The sequence below is a fragment of the Anomaloglossus baeobatrachus genome, chromosome 3, assembly GCF_048569485.1.
Source record: "Anomaloglossus baeobatrachus isolate aAnoBae1 chromosome 3, aAnoBae1.hap1, whole genome shotgun sequence".
NCBI classification, from domain to species: domain Eukaryota; kingdom Metazoa; phylum Chordata; class Amphibia; order Anura; family Aromobatidae; genus Anomaloglossus; species Anomaloglossus baeobatrachus.
Genome location: NC_134355.1, coordinates 250709324 through 250727228, shown reverse-complemented (window position 1 = coordinate 250727228; position 17905 = coordinate 250709324).

Sequence of the window (17905 nt, the reverse complement as noted above, 5' to 3'; positions counted from 1 at the left end):
TGGGTTTTGCACTGCAAAGCTGAGTTTTTGACCAAAGTTCTGCCACAAAAAGGCAGCATTTTGAACAACATAGTGTGAACAAGAAACCCAAATTCCCATAGACTTTGCTTGAATAGAAGAACACATCCATTTTGGCATTAAACAGCGCAGAAGAAAAAGCAGCAAAAAAGCAGGTAAAAAGCAGGTAAAAAGCAACGTGCGCACATACCCTTAATCCAAGCTTCCACTGTAGTTGTTTTTAATTTATTGCTTTTAAAGGATTGTTTCATTACTCTAAAGGGTACTTTACACGCTGCGATCTCGCTAGCGAGATCGCAAGCGATCGTACCTGCCCCCATCGGTTGTGTGACACGGGCAAATCGCTGCCCGTGCCGCACAACCTTGCTTACCCCGTCACGCGCACTTACCTGCCCTGCGACGTCGCTCTGGCCAGCAATCTGCCTCCTTTCTAAGGGGGCGGTTTGTGCGGTGTCATAGCGACGTCACACGGCAGACATCCAATAGAAGCGGAGGGGCGGAGGTGAGTGGCACGTAACATCCCGCCGACCTCCTTCCTTCCTCATTACCGGTAAGGAGATGTTCGTCGCTCCTGCGGTGTCACACACAGCGATGTGTGGTGCCGCAGGAACGAGGAACAACATCGCTAATAAGCAGAGAACGAGTTTTCATTTCAGGACGACCTCTCCGCGGCAAACGATTTTGACCACTTTTGCGATCGTTTAAGGTCGCTCGTACTTGTCACACACTGCAATATCGTTAATGACACCGGATGTGCGTCACAAACACCGTGACCCCGACGATAATTCATTAACGATATCGCAGAGTGTAAAGCCCCCTTAATACTTCTTTAAGATAGGTCCTAAATATCAGATCTGAACCCCAGCATCCCTGCCCATCAGCAATTCTCAGCATCGGGATCAGCAGTGTAGGCAATCGTGGAGCTGTGTGCCAAGTGTCAGACGCACACAAATCTTATATTGATGACCTATCTAGGGCATACGTCGTCAAAATTAAAGTAGTGGACAAACTCTTTCATGACAGCATTTTGCAAGACCTAAGCCTGTAAATAACTCTTCAACATAATTAATACAAAATAATAACCAAACAATTACTGTCTTACACATTTTTAAAAGTTGTCAGGTCTAGTTATAAAATGAGTCATTTCTTAAACGCTTCACAACCTTTAATTTAATGAAACGTCAAAAATTGTGTTCCTGCCTTTGTGTTCTTTTCCACTTGCAATTTCTATTTGCAAGTGCGATCCGATAAAACATCGGATTGCACTCGCACCAGTGCAAAACTATAACTTTTATTTCCCGTCACGAATCGTGGTCTTGGTGCAATTGCAGCATGCTTTGTTTGGCAGCGAGTCTCAGCTCACGCACCCCCATACAAGCCTAAGGGAGCTTGTGAAAAATCGCACTGAACTCACATGTTATGCAACTACAGTGCAATATATGCAGAGACAGACAGTGGAGGAGATGGGGAGAAAGTGTTCCCTTCCTCTTCTCCGCAGCTGTGATACGGTCGCAAGATCGCATCACAGTCGCATAACCCTTTGCTGACGCTCGCAGCAGAGGGTCATTAGCATATCGCTTCCGATGATCTCGCATCAGAAGCGGTATGCAAGTGGAAAAGAGCCCTTTGATGGGGGCTCGCATGCTGAGCCCACATCTTTCCCTGCACATGATGGCTGATTTATCAGCCATCATGTGCCTCCAACAACTGCAGTTGAATTGGATGATAACAGCTTTAAGTTCATTAAGGTGACTAGTAAATACAATAAATGGTGGAAAAAAAAGTTTTTGAAAATAAAAAAAGTTTAAATCACCCCCAAAAGTCCAATCTATCAAAATATAAACTAAATTAATCGCATTGGTAAATGTCTTAATGAGAAAAAAATCAAAACACCAGAATTGCGTTTTTTTTTGGTTGCTTCAATATTAGAATAGGAAGTGATCAAAACATCATATGTACCTTGAAATAGTATCAGTAAAAATATTATCTCAGGACACAAAAAATAAGCCCCCACACAGGCCCAGATCCCAAAAAATGAAAACGTTATGAGTCACGAAAAATGGTAAGAAAAGCAACATTTTTTTTCCTACAAATTTCCCATTTTTTTTTCACCACTTAACCCCTTCATGACCATTGACATACCTATACGTCATTGGTCATGTCTGTTCCGTTCATGTGGACTTGTATTATTCCCTTTATTTGTTGGCTGATCTGATCATGTGTAGCTAACAGGTATGGGTGTATCAGTGATCCACCCATGCCTGCTAACTAGTTAGATCGCGCTGTCAATCTCTGACAGCTCGATCTAACACATGCTAGCAGGGATAGTGACATTCCCAGCTGACATTGGCAGCCCTGTGACGGGGCACCTATGGGATGTCATGACAGCTGCAGGTCAGCTCATGACCCCTGTTGCTGTTATGATGAAGTTCCTGTGAATGCCTGCAGAGAGAACAGCATTTCTACTGTTCAGAGGGATGCTGATCCCAGATCCCCAGAGGTAACATGTGGAATTGATACACTCATGACAGGTTCAGGATTTCCATACGTCAATCAAGATCAAACAAGTGTAATACTCTGTTATTTATTTCAAATTCTCCTGTTCATCTCCTGACACATTTTTTCAAACACTGTTATTAGTCATTAAGTGTATATGGTTAACTAATAACCCCATCATGGCAGACAGTGAGCCACATTTGATCTTCCTGTCCTAAACCAAAAACTTGTGTGAGATGGAGTAGTGAAGAAACTAAAAAGCTTCAGATCTCATGATGTAATTTTTTTGCTAAACTCAATAATTTGGTTGACTAATGATAAAGCCAGGATGCATAAACTAACATTGCAAGTAAACAAAAACACATTTGCAGATAAGAAACACAGGGCTGTAATCTGAATGTAATCTGTAATCTCTTAAGCCCCCATCACATTTAACGACTTTCCAGCAATTCCGACAACAATACAACCTGATAAGGATCGCTGGTAAGTTGCTACGTGGTCCTTGGTGAGATGTTCAGTCAGATCTTCCCAATGATGCAGCACCGATACAGTGACCGTAGCAACCTGTATAACGATCTCAGTGGTCGTTGCACACCTATGTAGCTGTACCTTGTAACAGTGTGTCCCTCCCCCGCTTGTACCATATTGTAATCAGGCTTCAGCAGTAGCTATTGTCCTTGATCTGGTGGGGGTTGCATATATATTGTTCTCCTCTGCAGGAGGCTTCTCTATTACACAATCTCTGGAGACAGTGTCTAGAAACGTCTTTCTAACTAGTAGCTACAAGTAGCAAATGTTAAAGGGGTGTGTCTGAATACTTCTGCTCACCTAAGGGGCTGATCCCAGGAGAGAAGAACAATGAGACCCATGTTAGTTCAGTTAGTTGGATCTCAGCTGGAGAACCACTAGGATCTATAGCTGAGGCTGGATCCTAGAACCTCTGTATGGACTGTTAGACTGGAAATCAGTGGCCACGTGGGATTGTGTTTTATTGTTCCCCCTGTTGGACTCAAGGAACTCATATAAGGACCATTGCCATATTTTCCCTTGCATCGGAATACCAGGCGGTGCCCCTGGATCTTTTGTTTTGTTGTGGACTCCTTGCAGACTTTAAGGATTTATATTTATGTTTGGTGCTTTATCTTTGTGGTTCCAATAAAGCCCTTTGGATTGTTCCTTGGCCTGGCGTCCCTCACTGCTCTGTCGCATACCCCGTCACAAACTGGTGGCAGCGGCGGGATCAGAGCAGAAAGAATGGAGGACAACGGCCCATCAACGTCTGGAATCAGAACCTCAGGATACAGGAACTGGACTGTGGTGAGCCTACAAACAAAGGCCCGTGAATTAGGGGTCGGCTACAAAGGACTCTCTAAGGAGCAACTAATTGAGACCGCTTGACTGCAAGATGGCACTGAGGAACAATTTCCACAGCAAGGGGAGGAAAGACGGGAGCTGGAGGTAAATACCCAAAAAAGTCAATGGGTTGTGTGGTATGAGGAGGAGATGGCACTGCTTGGAGATGAGGCCACCATAGAAGATAAGAGGGAGGGTATTTGCGGAGCTAAGGAGAGGGCATTGCTGGAGAGGAGGTTTGCTGTGGAAGCAGCTAGAGGCTCCAGACAGACTGTAACCACAGCACCCACTATGAGGGAATTCTCCAGAGTGTCCCGCAAGGACTTTAAGCCATTTAATGAAGTTGCAGGCGACATTGAGGGCTTCTTCCAGGACTTTGAGCATCAGTGCCGATTAATGGAAGTCCCAGAAAGAGAGCGAGTCAGACACTTGGTGGGCCTCTTGGAGGGTGGAACTGCCAACGCCTATAGAGCTATGGACCCTCAGTGGAATTGTGAGTATGGGGAGATAAAACAGACAATTCTAGAACATTATGCCGTGACCCCAGATACTTATAGGACTCAGTTCCGTACGTTAGCCTGTGATGGGGAAGTGTCTTTCGTTTAATATTTCTTTATTATTTCAAAAGTTTTCATATAACAGAAGATAAGAAATGCATAAGGGTGTTTCATGTTGCCCAATGTTACAGCATATGATTATAAAATAACCTATGTCTTTAAGTCTCGTAAAACGTATGGTACTATGAAATGTATCGCAAATCATGTGGAAGGTAAAATCTGTATAACATCCTATAGAACATCTTAATTTTAACATGTAATAATCTTCTATCTTTATCTTTATTCTGTGTGAAGTGTTAAAGGCAACTTCCTCCTTCTGTATAGTCTGGTTCAATAGGTATGAAAACATGACTCTGTGTATATCAATTAGGTGAGAAAGAGATAGAGAGAGAGAGAGGGAGAGAAAGATAGGTAGAGAAGAAGGGAAAGAGGGGAAGACATGGGGAAATGGGTGGGGAGGAGAAGGTCTGTATTGTGATGTATCTGGGATGAGGTTCGTGAAACCAGCATTGAAACGCGGGGTTGCCCACCAGAGGCGTCATAGGACCCGGTTCTCCTGTCGGTCTATATCGTCTATTGGCTGTCCTCCACGCTGCAGCCAGGGACAAGAGGATCGAGGAAAATCCTAGGGTCCCAAGGTTAGTTCTAGATGACAACCAGAAGATTCCGTGTGCCATATTCGGGCATAGGTCACATTCAATCTCGACCCACAATTTTCTGTCTTTACTGTGCAGGAGATCTAATATGCAACCGCCCACCGCCGCTGCGTGATAAGCTTTAAGATCTGGGAGCCCCGCCCTTCCGTCCCAGCGAGATTTAGTCAGCATTGAGTATTTCAGTCGGGGTTTGGTGCCACGCCATATAAAATAGCTGATCATCTTCTTTAACTTGAGGAAGACATTTTCTCCTAGGTTCAGTGGGATAGTTTGAAACAGGTATAGCATTTTAGGTAGGACATCCATTTTAATTGTATTGACCCTGCCGAACCAGGAAATGGGGAGGTTATGCCATGCTATGAGGTCTTTGTGGCTACTTTTTAAAAGGTCTGGGAAATTGTAATTATATAGGTCTTGGTCGTTGGGAGAAACCCTGATCCCCAGATATTTAATGTAATTGCTGGCCCACTTAAAGGGGAAGGCGGGTTTGAGAGTATTCTCTTCTACAGACGGTAGCGATACGTTTAAGATCTCTGTTTTTTGTAGGTTTACTTTAAAATTGGAGAGTCTGCCAAAGATCTCAAACTCCTGCAGTATGTTGAGCAAACTAGTCTTCGGCTGTGTCACATATATCAAGAGATCGTTCGCGAATAGTGCTAATTTATGAGATGTTTGTCCTATCTGAATCCCTTTTATCGAAGGGTTTTCCCTGAGTGCATTTGCCAGGGATTCCATTACCAGAATGTATAGGTATGGCGATAGGGGGTATCCCTGTCTGGTACCATTTCTAATATTAAATGGAGCTGACAGGCGTCCGTTCACGCCCACTTGTGCAGTTGGTTCGTGATATAATGCTTTTATCCATTGTAGTAAGCGCGAACGGACGCCGATTGCCTGCATCGTGGCTTCTAAAAAACCCCAATGGACTCTGTCAAATGCCTTTTCGGCATCTACTGTCAAGAGGCACATTGGGATTTAACGCTGATGTGCCTGGGCTACTAGGGACAGGGTTCTAATAGTGTTGTCCCGTGCCTCCCTCCCTGGGACAAATCCCACCTGGTCTTTGTGGATTAGTTTGGGTATGAGGGGGCCTAGTCTCAGGGCTATCATTTTAGAGTACAATTTAATATCTACATTTATTAGTGAGATAGGTCTGTAATTAGAGCAGGTCAATGGGTCCCTGCCAGGCTTGGGGATTACGGTTATTCGGGCTTGGAGTGTCTGTTTAGGGAACTGGCATGTGTTGGTTATGGAATTGAAGGTTTTCAGCATTATAGGGCTGCAGGCCTCTCCACATATTTTGTAAAACCGGGGGGTGAACCCATCAGGACCAGGGCTTTTACGCACTTTAAGGGTTTTAATGGCATCGCTTAGCTCTGTGTCTGAGAAATCCTCATCTATGTCTTCAGCTACCGCATCTTCAAGGGGGTCTGGGGCATATTTGTTTAAGTATTCCCAAATGTCGCGATGTCTCGCATCAGGTGATGGGGCATGTGGGGATGGGATGTTATAAAGTTTTGTATAGTAGTTTCTGAATTCTTCTAATATGTCAGGGGTGGAATGTATCTGGGTTCCTGTCTGGGAGTTTAACGCGAGTATTCGGGTTTGTGCCTGTCTGGGGTGAAGGGTCCTGGCCAACAATCGTCCACTTTTATCTCCAAACTCAAACATATTCCTACGAAATTTATCTCTGATACACAGTGATTTTCGGTTAAGGCTAGATAATATTTGGTGGCGGATAGTAGAAATTTCCGTTTTAAGGGTGTCACTGGATTTGGTTTTGTTTATCGTTTCTTTATGGCCTAGTTGTGCTAACAGTTCTTTTAGTTCCCTTGCACTTTCTTTTTTAATTCTGGATCCATGGGATATGCAGACCTCCCTGATCATACATTTCAACGCTTCCCATTTGACCGGGGCAGGTGTGGGATCTGCCATGTGATCTATTTTGAAGTTTGCAATGGTTTTATGAATATCCTCCAGGCATTGCTCATTTTTGAGCAGGTTGTCGTTCAGTCTCCATGTGTGTCCCACCCCCCCCCATATCTCTCAACCCAATTTCCCCATATACTGGTGCGTGGTCCGAACAGAGAAAAACATCCATTGAACAACCCGGGGATTTGTCTAGCAGGTCGTGGGATATGAAAATGTGGTCTAGTCTGGTGTAGCTATTATGAACTGTGGAATGAAAACTGTAGTCTCTGACTCTGGGATGTAAGACCCTCCAAAGATCGACTAGTTTAAGGGATGTTAGTTCTCATTTTAATCTGCGTAGTGCCGAGGAGAGGATTGCAGACCTACCAGAAGACGAATCCATGGCTGGATCCAGCACAAGGTTGAAGTCTCCTCCCAAGATGATACAGGTGCCACCCGCAAACTCTGCCAGCTTCTCCAGAGTCTCCACTCCAAAGGATACCTGGCCCTGATTTGGAAAATAGATGTTAGCGATTGTATAAGTATTATTCAGGAAAGATATTTTAAGAAATAGCCAGCGTCCCTCCGGGCTAGTGAGCGTGTCGAGAACTGTTGGCTGGAATGTCTTGTGAAAAGCAATGGAAACCCCACATGCCTTCTTGTTGGGGTGTGGGCCATGGAACCATGTCGGGTAATTCTTGGTTTTACAGTTGGGAGTGTTGGAGGCTATGAAGTGTGTCTCTTGAAATAGGGCTATTTTAACTGCCTTCCTGTGCAGGCGATATAGGATCTGACTTCTCTTTTCGGGTTTATTTAAGCCTTTAGTATTGTAAGTGCAAAAGGTGAGGTGCGACATCAGAGAAAAAGGTAGGCAGGGTATAGGGAAAACCAAGGAGAGAAGAGAAAGAGCAGAGATAAGATAGTGGTGAAAGGTAAAATTGGATAAGCTAAGTAGGACTAGGGTGCCTACTGATCTTGGGTATCTACTGGTAGACTATTGTCTAATGTGGCACTCTGCCACATCCCTAATAGAGGTGCGGGAAAGCCTACGGTCTTTTAGGAACTCCCCTCCGCGGCGAACCCCCACAAGTAATATGAATAACAATCAACGTATACAGTCTAGTAGTGATTAATCACTTTTCCATTCCCCTCCCCCACACCCCCAATTGCTTGGTGTGTTTTGGGTATGGATCGCACATCGGGAGGAGAACACAAGGCTATCAACTCAATATAAAATGCCATTAAACCAGAGGTCAGTATCAGATCCAGATGTAAAGAGTGAAAGGTGGAGGAATGAGGAAAGGAGAGGGGGTGAGCAACAGATTGAGTGAGACAATAAAAAAAAATAAAATATGAAGTGGTGTAGGGCAAAGGACCAGGGGGGAGGACGTGGAGGGAAGTGGGAGGACGGAGTGTAGGAGGTGTATGGAGGGGTGTATGTAGAGAGCATGTCTAAGAGGGGGGAGAGGAAGGGGGTAGAAAATAGTGTAGGGCATGTGTCCTTCGTAAGTATGTGTGCAGGGGAGGGGAAGATGGGTTGAGTTGAGTTAGTTTGTAGGAAGTAGTGCGCTCATGGAAGGTGTGTGAAGAGGAAGACGCAAGATGGGAGTGATACGAGGGATAGGGGGAGGGGCGAGGGGGCGAGTGGAGGGGAGTAGGGAGAGAGAGAGAAGGGAAAAATAAAAAAAGAGGGGGGGAGTAGGAAAGTAAGCGTAAGGAGAGATACTGATACATGACGCTCTATGAACAGGTAAACAGTCCAATACAATCAATTTATATCTCGCCTCCTGGTTTTCCAAGAAGTTTTCTCCTTTTCTTTGGATGGTCAGCGATGTTCAGCGGTGTATTTCCCGGGGGGGTCCTCCACCCCCTGCTGTTCTGGACTTGTCGCCAATGCTCTCTTGGTGGTAAGGGTGCAAGGCCTCCCGGGGTTGACCAATCTGGCAGGCTGATCATAGGCAGTTCAAAAGTCCCTAGGAAGTTGGGGAGGTCTCCCAAGGACCGGAAGACCGCCGACTTGCCATTTTTCTTTGCTGTGAGTTGGAACGGATATCCCCAGCGATATGGAACATCCTTATCTTTTAGGGATTGGAGTAGTGGTCTTAAGGCCTTGCGTAGTTGCAGTGTCATCCGTGCTAGGTCTGGTAGGACAATAAGAGGTGTCCCTTTATATGTATCCGCTCCTTTCTCTCTGCATCTTTGTAGTATGGCCTCCTTTTCTTTATAGAAGTGGACCCGACATATCACATCTCTTTGTCTGGCCGGATCAGGAGATTTGGGGCCTAGGGATCTGTGGATGCGGTCCAGTTCTATGTGTTGTTCTGGGTCGCGTTGGAGGAGACGGGTAAAGAATTTTTGTGCCCATTCATCCAGCTGTGGTGGTGCCACTGCTTCTGTGAGTCCTCTGATCCTCAAGTTATTACGGCGATGCCGGTTTTCAATATCGTCTAAGAGGGTCAGAATGTCCTGTATCTGGGCCGTGTGCTCTGATAGGACTTGTTGATGTGATTCTATATGGGAAAATATCTGTTCCTGTACCTCTTCTGTAGCTGCTACACGCTGGCCAATTTGTTTGATCTCTGATTGTATAGAGGCCATGTCTTGCTTATGGCATTCCCTCAATTTCCCCAGCAAAGAGTCCATTTCCTGCCTGGTTGGAATTGATCTGATATCTGCTTTCCAATCCCAATCTTCTTCTTGTTCCTGTGTCTGGTCTGATTTATTCTTCTCTCCCTTGTTTCTGCGGGTTGAGGTGGGGGGGTCTTTGTTCTTTAGGTGATGAGTGCTGTTGTTGTGATATTGCAGGCTCCTCTCCGGGTGTCACAGATCTGCTTCCCATGGCTGCTGGGGTCTGCTGTATCACAGAGCTGGGGCCCTGCTCTGCCTGCAGCTCATCTGGGAGTCGCTGTTGTGGCTGGGACAGGGGGTTTTCAACACTCCCTTCCGTGGTGTCCTGCTGTGCTTTATCTATGCTTATGGCTGAGCTGGCTGCTGTTATGTGAGGAGGCAGTGAGGTCGCTCCGCTGCATGTTTGCTGAGCATTACCTCCTGCCTCAGTGTCTGCCGGCAGCATGTTGGAGAGAGCAGAGGTGTCAGGCTGAGAGGCTGAGGTCCCGAAAAAGCGGGTGATATCTGTACCTTCACCCTCTGGAGTCTATACACCCATTGTCCATCCTCTCCTGCGTGCCATTACTGATCCTGGACCCGGTGAGTGCCTTTGAAGTGTGAGAATTCACCGCGGGTGTGTGGGAGCTCCGTCTTCCAGCGTCTCAGTGCACCATCAGCTAGCTCCGCCCCTTACTTTGGGAAGTGTCTTTCAAGATGTATGCCCACAGACTGAAACAAGTATGCCATCGCTGACTGGAGGGAGAGAGAGCCTTAACTTGGGAGACCTTCCTCCAGGTCATCCTAAAAGAACAGTTTTATGCCAAGTGCCCTACTGAGATCCGGGAATGGGTGCGCGAGAGGAGACCAGAGACAGTAGAACAAGCAGCAGCTCTAGCTGATGAGGTGCTCACTATCAAACCTCAGTGGAAGAAGCTGCTAGCAGAGGGAGCAAAGATGACCAGCACCCCAACACCAGTGGATCCTTGTCCTTCAGTGTCCAATGTTCCTTGACCTCCTAGATCACCACCTCATGTGGATACCCGTGTATATGTGCCTCCAGTTGTTTCTACCACATTTTCTGGAATGCGACGAGGAGAGAAAGTAGAAGAGCGAAGATGTTATAGCTGTGGGTATCCCGGGCATCTGCGGGCCACATGTCCAGCTATCCAGTGGAGTCATCCTCCAAATCGACAACCACCTGTCACGCTCCCCGGGTCCTCTGCGCTGCCTTCCGGCTCACCTGTCACGCTCCCCGGCTCCCCTGCCTCGCTTCCCGGGTCCTCGGTCCGGTCACCGCCACTCTCCGCGCTCCAGCATCCATTGCCGGCGCGTCCCCGGCGTCCTGGTCCCCGCTCCCGGCGCCCGTCGGCTTCTCAGCCCCAGCCCGGCCCTGCTGCTTCCTCCTCGCAGCTTCCTGCTCTGGCTTCTGGCACTCGGGCCGCGCGCATGCGCATTAGGGCGCGCGCGGTCATTGACCCTTTCTTAAAGGGCCAGCGTCCATTAACAGGAAATGATGCAAACAGGTACAGGGTATAAAGGGGTTTAATGTCCAAGGGGGCGGGGCCTGATCTTCGTGTTTCTTAAGCTAGGAGTCAGGTCTCCTGGTGTCTCTGTGATATACTCACCTATCTCTCTTGTAGAGCCGTGCCTGCCTCGCCATCCGGTCCTGCCGAATCCCGAACCCCGAACGCTGTCCATCTGCCATCCTGACAGTCCGTACCATCTCGGATCCCTGCGGTGACCCGTCATCTCGCTCCAAAGGTTCCGGACCCCGCCTGACATCTTCTCGGCTTCCGAACCTGAGCTGCGTCACCCGGACTACCATCAGTGACTCCGTGGTCCCAGGGACTTCTCCGTTATACTCGTGTGCACGGACTGCTCTGCTGCCTATAGTGCTCCAGCTACCGGACCCCTTACCACCATCTAGGAGTTCGGCCCAGTGGATCCACCTCCTGGGTCTGCCCGTCCACCTGGCCCTGACACCACCTCCAGCACCTGCACCTCCCTATCAGTCACCAAGGTCTCCTACCTACTTCTCCAGAATGCAAACTGGAAGGAGTGAGATGCAGCGCAGATGTTATCAATGTGGGCAGCCTGGTCATCTGCAAGCTCACTGTCCAGGTGTTCGGAGGCAGAACAGCTGCAGACCACCTTTGCCTGTCCATTATCTACAGACACCCTCAGTAGGAGAAGAGCTGGATTCAGGCCCTGATGATTTGCCAAGTGACTCTGTTATGTTGACTTCCCTACCAGGAGTCTATGGGGTGCGAGCCACAGCCGCCCGTTCTTCTGATCTTCCGCATAAACATGTACAGGAGGTCGTGCTGGATGGCCAAAAAATTGTTGGTTTTCGTGACACTGGGGCCTTTCTCACCATAGCAGTGTAGTGGGTGGGCCTACCCCCTACCAGTACCAACATAGTTAACCCGGAATTGTTAAAGTTGTTTTAATAAAAGTCTATTGTATTATGTTGTAGTGTTAGGGCACCCCCTAGTGGCCGGGTGGGACGGCTGTTGCCACCGGGGAAGGAGGAGTCGGCTGAATGTCTAGGGAAGGTCTGTGTGTGTGAAGGGAAGTCGGATCCGGGACAGCAGTGTGTGTACATCGGCGGCAGTGTGTATGAGCGGAACATCAGGGGACGCCGGAGCAACGGAGGAGAACGTAACCTCAAAGGTCTGAATCCGCTGGTGTGGGTCCAGTGTGTGCTTGACTTAGGAGTGGGAGCCCGGAGAAGCGGAGTACCCAGGGCATATCCCCACCAGAGGGCGCGTTTGGGCAGGTTGTCCCCAGCTCCACAGAAATTGCCGAATTCTGCTGACCGGATTGTATGGTGCCAATAAATGTCATCTTTTATTATAACCAGCTTTTGTCTGAGGACTGTTTGTGCATCATCCGGCGAAGACACCGACACACACTGTCTCACCGAGCTAGTCCCCAACCTTGAAGGAGTGATGGAGCCAGGGATGTGCCTTAGTTTCACTACTGCCACGACTACACAGCCAGAGGCCTCCCTGGCCCCTCACTTCAGCAGATCCCCGAGTAATTCAACCAGAAGCAATTCAAAAGGGACCAGGAATTGCCATTAAATTGGCTGGAGGTACTCAGAGATATATTCCAAGAGCGAGTGTAACCCTGGATTATGGCTTTGGAGCAAAACAATTCATAATTGGTGTGATGAGTGGCCTTCCTGCAGACATTCTCCTAGGCAATGATGTGGGAGATCTACAATGCCAATTTGTGGGTGCAGGAAGCAGAGTTTCAGTGAAGGAGGATACAAACTGGAGCCGAACATTCAACCCTATAACTTTACAATACAATATAGAAGGGGCAGCCAACATCAAAATGCAGACGGATTGTCCAGGCAGGAGGAGCCCTGAGTCAGGTCCACCATGTTTATGTTTACTTCACAAGCGACCTGTTGAGGTCACTAGTCCGTACACAAATTGAGGGGGGTAGAAAACCAGGAGAAAAAAGTTGTTTTTTTTTCTAGTGAGACCATAGAATAATCAGAAATAAGACAAAATCAATCAACCTCTTGAAAAAATACAATGAATTTTGAGGGGGGAATGGATTGTAACAGTGTGTCCCTCCCCCGCCTGTATCATATTGTAATCAGGCTTCAGCAGTAGCTATTGTCCTTGATCTGGTGGGGGTTACATATATATTGTTCTCCTCTGCAGGAGGCTTCCCTATTACACAATCTTTGGAGACTGTGTCTAGAAACTTCTTTCTAACTAGTAGCTACAAGTAGCAAATGTTAAAGGGGTGGGTCTGAGCACTTCTGCCCACCTAAGGGGCTGATCCCAGGACAGAAGAACAATGAGACCCATGTTAGTTCAGTTAGTTGGATCTCGGCTGGAGAACCACTAGGATCTATAGCTGAGGCTGGATCCTAGAGCCTGTGTATGGACTGTACAGACTGGAGATTAGTGGCCACGTGGGATTGTGTTTTATTGTTCCCCCTGTTGGACTCAAGGAACTCATATAAGGACCATTGCCCTATTTTCCCTGGCATCGGAATACCAGGCGGTGCCCCTGGATCTTTTGTTTTGTTGTGGACTCCTTGCAGACTTTAAGGATTTATATTTATGTTTGGTGCTTTATCTTTGTGGTTCCAATAAAGCCCTTTGGATTGTTCCTTGGCCTGGCGTCCCTCACTGCTCTGTCGCATACCCCGTCACATACGTGTCTGAGGTCTGAGTCATCAACGAGGTCATTGGTAAGGCATCAAACACACCAATGCATCCTGCCCAGCAGGACATCGACGATCAAAAAATGGTCCAGGCCATTCCGACACTACCAGCAATCTCACAGCAGGGGCCGGGTCGCTGCTATGTGTCAAACGTAGCGAGATCTCTGGCGAGGTCATTGTTGCGTCACAGAATCTGTGACTTAGCAGCAATCACGCTAGCGATCTCGCTATGTGTGAAGGTACCTTTAGGCTATGTGCGCACGCTGCAGAGTACGTGCAGAAATTTTCTGCACCAAAAAACACATTATGACTGAAAAACACACCAAAAATGCGGTTTTTGGCACCTTTTTGTGCCATGCGAATTTTAGTGAATCATTGGCTGGAAGGGATGAAAAACAAAGGAAAAAAATGCAACAACTGACATGCTGCTTCTTTTTTTCTGCATCCAAAACGGCAAAGAAAAAAGAAGCAATGTGAGAACAGCACTTAAGAATTCTCATGGACTTGCTGACATAAGGATGGACATGCAGATATTTATGGGCAACAAACTGCATGATAATCTGCACCAAATCTGCATAAAAAACTCAGTGTGTGCACACACCTTTACAGCATGCTGTCTTCAGATTATATAGTAAAAACCTGCAGACAGATTCCCTTTAACTGTTTAGATCACAGTTACAACAAAGGCTGTGACATCTGAGACTGACATAGGAGGAGAATGCCTTTCTCTGGCTATAGCATTCCGCAACACATTCATGAGTGTCCGATGATTTACTATGTCAGTGAAAGGGCTCACTTTAGGCCTCAGGTGTGCCACAAGCATCTGCTTATTGGTCCTGTGTTTGCTTATGCAAGCAATAAAATGACTTCAGCTTCTAGTTCCCTGGGGGAACCAAAAAATACAATAAAGCTAAGTTTAATGTAATGCAATGAAAAAAAATAAGGCTATCCCCTCAAAAAAAAATTACTTTTTAAATAATTGAAAACATTATTTAAACTGTATTAAACAGGTTAACAAATCTCCCTAAGGCCCCCTTCACACGTCCGTGAAACACGTGCGTGTTTGGTCCGTGTCCGTATGTACCAGAGACACGGACAAACGTGGACCATTGTTATTCAATGTCTGTGGATACACGTACGTTTTTCCATACGCTCCGTGTGTCCGTGTGCGTGACACGTATGTGTATCCGTGCCTCACGGATGCTTGTCCGTTTTTGGCACGGAACACGCACACGCGCATCCAATGATAGTCTATGGGTGCGTGAAAACACGTACGTGACACGGATGCATCTACGTGTGGTCCGTGTCCGTTTTTTAAACTATTCTTGTAATTAATGTATCTCTTTATTGCCAGGTGTCTTCAATTTGCTTTGAGCTGTAGTTAATGTCATTTTGCAGCCTGCAGGCATTAAGGAAGAAGTGTGAGGCTTAATTTGAGCGTTTCTCTAGCTTGTTTTTGGTTTAGTGATTGAAAAACTAAACATGGCTCCACGTGTGGATACTGGACGCATAATTGCGGTAGTTGAGGGACACCCAGATTTATGGGATACACGCACAGATGGATATCGTGACCGAACAATTGTAGAGCGAACCTGGAAGTCGGTTGCAGCTGAGCTTTATCCAAACAATGGATGGGACCGTTGCTCACCTGGTAAAAGAGCTCGATTTGGTAAGTGTTTTTTTTTAGGTGTTTTAACCTTTTTTTTTTTTTTCCCAAAATTACACTTACAGATGCCAATTGTGAAAAACTTGTTAAGGCTATGTGTACACGGTAGAATGTAACTGCGGATTTTTCTTTTGCGGCAAATCCGCACCTTATTTTTGCCGCGGATTTACCGAGGATTAGCCGCGGATTTTGATGCGGATTTTTTTATATCGTATTCCCCATTCTATACCCAAAATCCGCACCAAAATCCGCAACAATAATTGACATGCTGCAGATTTTTCCGGATCAAAATTCGCGGCAAATCCGCCACGGAAAAATCCACAGCATGGACACAGCATTTCCAAAAAGCCATGCCGCTGCTGCAGATTTTCTGAAAATCAGCGGTAAAAATAAGGTGCGGATTTGTCGCAAAATAAAAATCATCAAGTACATTCTACCGTGGAGTCTGTGATAGCACTAATTTTTTTTTTTCTTGTTTTTTCCCCCAACATATCCAATTGTCCTTTTTGTTTGTTTAAACAAAAAACCATCATTATGGTACAAATATTCAATTTCAAAACATGGATAAAGTGGAATTAGTGCGAAGGAGATGGAGATCTGCCCGGGACCAGTACAGACGGGAATTTAATCCCATTCCCTCAACTTCCGCCAACACACGCAAGAGAAGATATGTTTATTTTGAACAGTTAGAGTTTCTGCGACCTATAATGGAGGTCACGCAGTAAGTATATATGTCAATTAACACTTGATAAAATGATTATCAAAATGAAATTAACATAACTAAAGGACAATTTACACGCTGCAACATCGCTTACGCTCATGGTAGTGATAACATAACCCAGATTGCAACGACTTTGGGGGGTGTAACATCACTTTTAAGATCGTCAGCGATGTTGTTTCTTGTAAATGGTTTTTTTAAAAATTTAAAAATAATTTGAAATTTTTTTCTTGTATTTTTTGACAAAAATAGAACTGATGACAATTTGGACGACTCCGACGACAACCCATCCGCCGCACAGTCAGCACCAGCAACTTCGGCTTCAGAGGTGGAACAGACAAATACAAACAACCCAGAAAGCCAAAACTCGGGAAATCAAAATACAGAACATATCTCAAGTGAGGCAGGAGCCCAGAGCACCACAAATCAGGCAACAAACACACCACAAGACACTACAACAAATATACCTCCATCCTCAATTCAAATTTCAGGGTCACGCTTACAAACATCAACATATCGTGCTAGAAGACTTAGACGACCAGAGGATTTCCGATCCCTCCCAGAAATTATAGACACCAGAGTCATGTCAATAATGAACTCGTTTTTGCCTGAAAACGATACCGAGAGATTTTGTCGCTCCTTAGCACCATATTTGTCCAAAGTACACTCGGACAACCAGGAACGCATAAGGGCTGCCATATTAACCTTAATATCGGCATGCCAAACCAATCCCCTACCAAATCATGTCCTATTAGCCATCGAGCAATGGCACACTAATTATAATTCACCTATCCCTGATGTTTCTGCTCAACTAATACCACAAACTCACTCCAACCAGCCAACTACTTCACTTATAACCAACTTTGGCAACCAAGCAGCCCAAAATACAGAAGTACAAAACATCATTAATAGACCCATACCATCTATTTCTACTATAATGTCTGGCCAAAGTAGCAATATGTTGACACAATTGACTCAACCTACTAATCAAATTGTTCCAATAAATTACCTACAACATCCTTTACAAACACAAAATTACAGAAATACTACTAACATTCAACCAACACAAATACCAAGTCAAATTCCATCATACCAACAGTCATTGTTTTTTGGCCAAACTCCAACACACTCATTCATACAGGGTCAACAATTTCCATCAAATATATCTTACACACAACAACCACACATTCAAAACCCAATAATGTTTTCTCAAAATCTGGCCCAACCAATGTATGCATCATCGTCACACATGCTACCAACATCATCTTCTCAGGATTCAAATGTTGCCACATGCGTGAATAAGATGCAAACCTCAACCTATGTTTCACAAACAATCTCTGACCCCGAAAATAATATCCCTTCAACACAACAGTCAGTTGCTACTCTAGATGATTTAATTGACTAGGTGCCTATGTTACACATAAGTCTTCTTTCAGTTTTTGTGTTGTTATTTCAAAATATTGTTTTGGTAAAAAACATAATTTCTGGTATGTTGGTCAAACATGGCGAATTTAACGTAATTGTGAAAATTAACAAATGTCTGATTTACAAACATTTTTTACAGATTTTTCTTTAATTATATCAAAGAATATAAAACAGTTTCTGTGTGTTTGTAATGGAAAAAATTATTGTACTTTTAAATGTAAGTAAAAACTATATTTTTAAAAAATATATTCGTCAATGGCCATTCAACTGCTACAATGTATCCAAATTGTTTATTTTGTATGGATA